This window comes from Melanaphis sacchari, unplaced genomic scaffold (assembly GCF_002803265.2).
Source record: "Melanaphis sacchari strain LSU unplaced genomic scaffold, SCAv2.0 Contig134_pilon_pilon, whole genome shotgun sequence".
Lineage (NCBI taxonomy): Eukaryota > Metazoa > Arthropoda > Insecta > Hemiptera > Aphididae > Melanaphis > Melanaphis sacchari.
The window spans coordinates 1,040,113-1,048,006 of NW_020270560.1; positions in this window are offsets into that span (position 1 = coordinate 1,040,113).

Genomic DNA, 7,894 nt, shown 5'->3' on the forward strand with positions numbered 1-7,894 from the left:
ATTATTATTATTATTATTATTATTATTATTATTATTATTATTATTATTATTATACATAATTTATATTGATTTATATGCTGTATATGTGTATAAATAAATGAACGAACAAAAAAAAAAAATGTTATTGCATTCATCAGCCCGCTCTTGTGTAACTATAATAATGGTTCAACTACTTCGACTTAACAGCTTTTCCTTTCAGTAGTACCTAGACTTTCATGACAAAGAAGTAAGTATATTTTCAGGGATTAGTAATATTTTTATTAAATTCATAAATTCATCACTAGTAAATTAAATGGTTATATTCCATTTTAGATTCTGAGTGGTTATTTCATTAGGTAACATATTCTCACCATTCTGTGACACGTTATAGTATTGCCTCTAAAACTAACTAAAAACAACAATAAATGATATTATAACAGTTAATAATATAATAAATGCATTATTTTTGTCAACAGTTTAAACTGTGTAATAACGCGATTACGCAGGATCGGACGTCAAACTTTCTAATGACAAGTAAATGAGGTGGCGGGTAGTTAGAAATCCCAGAAAATTGTTATTGTCATTCGAGTTTGTTGAGTATCAACGTTAACAAGGTTACTGATGAAATATTCGAATACATAGATACTAATTTTGATGTAAATTACCAACACTGTTTTCGGCTACCTACAGTAGTACAAATTACATATCTTTATTATAGGTCAAAATATAAACTTCCAATTATAATAAATACTCTATTTTATTCAAAAAATAATGGTTATACCATTAGGTACATACAATGTCTTTATTCTTTAATACTAAAACTAATGTACTAACTACGAATTTAATTACTTGAAAAAAAAAATAAACATTTTCTAAATTTATGATTTAAAAATTTTATATTATAAATATCAAATTATCATTATTTTCTCATTTAATATAATACCGCACTATTTCAAAGATCCGCTTTGTGTTTCTCAACTGGCCTCAACATATTTCAATTAATTTGTCATAGTTTACATTGTACCTATGCTTGTTCTTATTCTATAAATATTCTGTAAATATGTAGTCACTAGTCAAAGGGTAATTTAAACTTTTATGACACTTCACAAGTTTCATTTACGCTATGCTTAATTTTGAATTTGGTTTTTCACATCGTCGTCACAGAAAGGATCATGATGATTTAAAAATTTAAATATCTATATTACGTATATTATAAAACTCCTCTATTGCAGGTATATAATAAACCAACAATAAAATTTATCTATTCTACATATATATTATAGGTAGGTATGTTGCATATCTATTCTATATGTGCTTAGATATCGTAGGTATACATTTTCAAAATACTATATAGGTACATATTTATATTGATTATAGAAAATGTATGATACTATTTCCAGCGACGGGAACCATGACAATTTCTTCTATTACTTAACGGAAAATTAAAAATAAAAACACTTGATTAAAAAATAAATAAAATATATAATGAAATAAATGTTTGAAAATTATCACACTAATGTAAAAGAAAATACTTATTCACTCTGCAGTCTGTATACGCTCGATATTGATATTTCTCATTCGCGACACGCAATAAAACACAAGGACCATTATAATATTACAAACAACTTTACGTTACCTTAACTTTTTGAATCTTGTCGGCAATAAACATTTTTAATTATTTCAATAAGGTATTACCAAATTTATTTTATTATAAGTATTTCTGTTTCATCCAATGAACACGAAATAAAAGTACTGAATATGTAATCTATTCGTAAGATTAATATATATATATATAGTAGTATGACGTGTCTTTTAAAAAAGGCTTAATTCATTTCCTCTTACTTCTTAATATATTTACTTAACATAATACATTATAAACTCATTAAAGTCTTAACAGGAGTCGGAATATAGTTAAGAATGTATAAATACAGCTACCTCCCCTCCCCCTCTATAACTACACCACTAAGCGGTAACCCTGTATATAATATATTTCTGACAACTCATCTAATGTTCAATGAGAACATCGACCAACGGCTTATTAGACGATTGTAAATATGATCTTAAATCATCAAGTAAGGTATTTTTTTTATTTTTTTTTTTTTTTTTATATTTTTTTATTAAAGACAGATATTTTGGTGTTTATAATTTATACACTTTAATCCAATAAATTTACAGATAGACAGTTTATATACATTTCTAAAATGAGTATTACCCACAAGAGTAACGAAATACTCCTAGTAGTTATGATAATTTAGTTATAGAATTAAAAATAACTAAATAGCTAATACATATTCATTAATATAATGAGTAAAACAAAAATTATATTAAAAACAAAAACTAACGGGTTTTAACTAATGTAAATCTCGTTTTACTTTAAAAGTTATATCTCTTCTAGTTATTACAAACATAATTTTACTATTTAAGGAAAGATTAGTAACTATTACTATTTTTTTCGTGATATCGTCTTATGACTTATACTTACTCAACTCAATATTAATAATTTTTTTAATTCATATAATAAATAGATATTATTGTCTAAATAATGATTTTTGGCAAAACGAGTTAGAATTAGGAAAAATTACAAATTATTAAATAATTTAAAATTTAAAATCAATTATAATAACTAAGGATTGAGAATATAATAAAATATTCCTCATAAGTATTTCTTTCAGAAACATAAAAATTCAAATATACACACACAATTTTATTTTATGCACAATTTAAGTTGAAATGCTGGCATTTTTAGTCAAATATTTAAACAAGGAATTATGATTTTAATTATTTAGTTGAACAGTGTTATACAACTTTACGAAAATTCGATATATTGACTAAAAGTTTAATAACTATTAACAATATTATATAAATATATACGATTAAAATAATTAATAACATGATAAGTATTAAAGTATATGATGTTTTTGGCAAAAAATAATTCAACATATTGTATCAACAATAATAAAATTAATGTCTAATAGCAATTTAAATTCATAATAAAATATACTTTAAAGTAATATAGGCTGACAACCTGTCTTCGTTCAAAATTGTTTTTTTGTATACAATAATTTAAAACTGAACTATTGTTAAATTCAACATATTAATTATTACAGAGAGACCTACTTAATAATAATGTACACCTTTTATAAAGCAGTGCGTGTTCCCCGATTTTTATAAATTATTATTAAAAATAAAAGTTTTTTATAATATCTGTTATCCTGTTGTAGCATTTGCCTACATATTAATTAATAATTGTTAGTTGTTATTCGCTTTAAACATGTATTTAACGAAGTTTTATTGTGTTATTACTTATTTATTTCCTCTTTTTTATATATATATATATATATTTAATAATAATGCATATGTTTAATATTATTAAAAACTAGTATAAAAAATAAATACATATAGCTGTACAGTGAATAGTAATAATTGAACCATAAAAAAATCAGTGTGTGTATTAATTTATGGACTTTTATATTCAAAAGCTTAAAGGATTAAATACATAAATATAACACCATCACTTCTCAATTAAAATCATCTAAACCGATTAATTTGTGATCTTTTATTTTAAAAATATGTTTTAGAGTAGCTACTAAAAGTATAACGTTCGTAAAACTAACATCTCTAACAAATTAAAATCGAAACTTATTCTTAGTAACTTTATTTTAAAAAAAAGTATTAGTGATACAACGATTAATAAGTATAATAAAAAATTCTGTTCAATGCAAATTGAGAAACTTAAAATATGGTAACATATTTTTACTGTTTGAACAAATCAAACAAATATATTTAAAACATTATTTAATATGTATCCTGCCTACAGTATTATGCATTATAAGTTGCATTCGCTGGTGTTCGAAATTCGTTATTTTACCATACCTTCTTCTAAAAATGTTTTATTTTACATTTCAAAATCAAAATATTACTGCATAACCATACATCCCATACATACATGCATACATAAAACATAAAATATTCAATATTAATAATGGTTTGTAAACAAAAAATGATTGTTGTGTTTAAGAATATTTCAAGGAAATAGGACCCGATATTTGATCACTTTAAATAAAGTCTAATAAAATAAACAGCGCATATAACCAATTTTAACTAAATAAAAATACACAACTCGTTATTATATTAATTATTTATAACAACATCAAATTTAAACTTACTTGTGATAAAAAATAATATCTATTAAATACTTTAATACAATACCTACTTAATTAATTTTTAGTTCTAACTATAATAATTAAGAATAGTTCAATATTTTAAGTATAGAATGAAAAATACATTATTGTATTATCGTTTTACAAATTAAAAAAAATCAAGTTATTTATTAATTTATACATTAAAATAAAACTGTACATTTATCCTAATTTAAAACAACTAAATACTTAAATGTAAATAAATAATAAATTTCGGGAATTTATTAAATTGTTGAACTACGGCCAATTAAAATTGTTGAAGTGACCCATCAATCTAATTGATATAATTTTAAATTAAAATTGCTAAAATATTGAATTTGTAGATTCATTTTTCTAAATTCTAAGAATTAAAATGTCTTTGTTGCATATTCTTTATACATAGTATATTTTCGATTATTTACATACCTTCCTTTTTTTTTAAAATCCTAAAATATAACTTCGGAATCATTTTTTTTTTTTTTAACATTTTATTATCTTTATTTTTTAGATATATGACAATGAATAAACGTAACACTATTATTTAATAAAAAAAAAAGTATGGTCGTAGTTGAAAATATTTAATATACTACGCGTATATATTATTATCGTCATGAAAATTGTTTTCCATCTATTATACCTAGTAGTATGTATTTTACATTTTTTATGTCAAAACTCGAAATTGGATTACGCAAATAATAGATGAATATAAATTGTATTCGCTTGAATATGATATAAATATAGGATATATTATATACTAGCATAAATCTAGTCAATACTATAATTTCCAATAAAAAAATTGTCCAATATACCTAAAACAACATCCTATATACAATGTAGTCCAAATTACAATTCTACTCGTATAAGTGTCCTATACAGAGTGACACCAATCATAAACACTCGCCTGTTATAGTTTGATAATATGCATTATATTCAAATTCTAATTTTTAAAAATTTTAAGTATATCTACACTAAATGACAATATTTTAATAAACCTATTTAAAATTATATAATATACCAAAAAAAATCTAAGCACTCTAAGTTAAACAGATGATTTAATTAATAGATCAATTAATAGGTTTGAATTTCAATTTAGATAAATTTACAATTTCAAAAAGTCATTTAATTTAAGAATTTACAGGAAAAAAAAATCCTGAGATTGGTATTCTTATTTTAAAATGAAATCATTTTTTTTTTCCTGTAAATTCTTAAATTAAATAACTTTTTGAAATTGTAAATGTATCTAAGTTGAAATTCAAACCTATTAATTGACCTATTAATTAAATAATCTGTTTAACTTAGAGTGCTTAAAATATTTTATGTGTATAATAATATGATTAAAAGACATGGAAGTTATAAATTATGATGATTAAAAAATTGTAGTAATTGCCAACTAATTGATATTAATCTATTAAAATTATGTTATTTAAAAAAATTGTTTATAAATAATAACTACTAGATAAAATATACAATTTTTATTTTGAATATTTATAAAATCATTTCTTAGAACAATTTATTATTCTTGGTAATAGTGTAATGATTGCCGTTTATCGACATCATATATTGCTCCTAAGGTGAGGCACAGTTATATTATGCAAAGTGTGAGGAATGGCGAGCAGGACCAACTGCTGACATAAGATTTTCTAACACACGTTTTAGTATTTAATTATCACCGACGCGTGCTTGGAGAGTGTGCGAAACGAATAGAAATACGACTGTTGAAAAACTTCGCAACAATTAGCCCAGCCATCAGCAAACACCCACACTCACCCCACGTCCGCACATCATACCCAGAACGGTAACTTCAAATTCTTCATACATTATTATACATTATCTGTCTTGAGTTTAATCAATATACGATAAATCTATATACTTTTCATATCAAGATTCGAGCACTTTACTTAAATAAGGTAACTCTGATCTCTAGTGTTAATATTATACAGCAAAATCGAATCCATAACTTTTCCATAGAAAACACGTTAAATAGTAATGACCAATAAAGAAGAAACGTTACAATGGTATACATATTTTAATTACTCAAAAACTACTCGTTCGACTTTTGTTTTAAATATGCAAAATGTTCAAAAAATCTTCTAATGAATAATTAACAGTAAGTCTCGTCTGAAAAATAAAAATTGTATCACCACAAAATACTCATTACACGCTATAAATACTTAAGTATTTTAAAATATGGTTTTTAAATCTTGGTAGTATATACTCATAAAAATTTCAAAATTACAAAATATGAAAAATATATTATCTCAATGAAAATTGGTAGTGAATCACTTTGTATATTTAATTTAATCTTATAAAACAACGTACAATATACAAACTCTATCCATATACACTTTTGTTGAACATTTTATTTTACTGCTCACTCATGTTTGACATGAAAACAACATGTATATACGACACATTATTTTATCTTCCGTTGGATAATCGCGATAAAAATAGATTGCTTTTTGTACATTTTCTATGTCTTTTTTATCTCTTTAATCGAACGACACGGAGATCTAATAATAATTATCGGATATAGTCATTCGCTTTTAGCACTTCACGTCCTGACATTACGCTGTGACAAAATGATATTGTTGTTGATATACATAAATACATATAACAGCGATGTTGCAACAATGAATTAATCATAGGCATATATAACTGATAGTGTATAAGTTGATTACCTATACATAAGTATATTGATAATCAAGTAAAAGCTGAAATCACATTTTGTTGAATCGATCGCATTGATCTCGAATACAAGTCGAGCCGCCAAAATTAATGGTTTTTCTGACGTTGAAAATAAAAATAACCGAAAGCAAAATAAACTGATAGGATCAAACGATACTATTGTCAGTACGATATACTACATGGCATATGTACTGTCTCGAAGCCGAACATAGACCCGGAAGTCGTTTCGTTTTATCAAAGTTTCATTTCCAGCAAGCAGCACTCTAAAAAATCACCAAAACAATAATAATAATAGCAATAAAAAGAAATAAATAGTCTTTATAGCGTTTACAATATTTAAATCTAAATATTTTTCATGCAAAACCCACGAAAAATAATAACTGTATATTTTATATATACATATAATACTATTTGTCTAACTTAGAACAAATTAACAAAATGTATAAAATACGGTGCTTTATAAACATACATCGCTGTTGTTGTTGTATCCTAGTTCAGGGAACAATCATCGTCGATTAAGTTAACTAATTTGACCTGCCTTGGGAGGATGGAATATAACACTTGGTGTATTCTTGAACGTGGTTCAAATTGAACTTCAACCTACTCTCAAAAACTTTTCTGATATCTCTAAGAACAATCTCTGAAAATTGTAGGTATAATTTCATTTTTATACAAAGAAATTCCCCAGACACGCTTATAATATACCCAATGGCATATATTAAAATTCTTTACATGCTTTTACCTGTTTTAAAGATTACTACTGTCTATCAATATGGTACATTGCTCCTGAGGTAGAGCACAATTATATGCTGAATGTGAGAAATTTCGAGCGGAACCAACTGCTGACTTAAGGTTTTCTAGCATGCATTGTGGTTTATAATAATCACCGATGTGTGCTTGGAGAGAATATGTGACATGAATAAAAATACGACAGGGGAAAAGATTCCGTGATGTTCAACATAGCCATCAGCGAATACCTACACTCACCCTACGTCTGCACATCATACCCAAATAAGTAACCCTCATATTTTTTATAAATTATTATATATTAT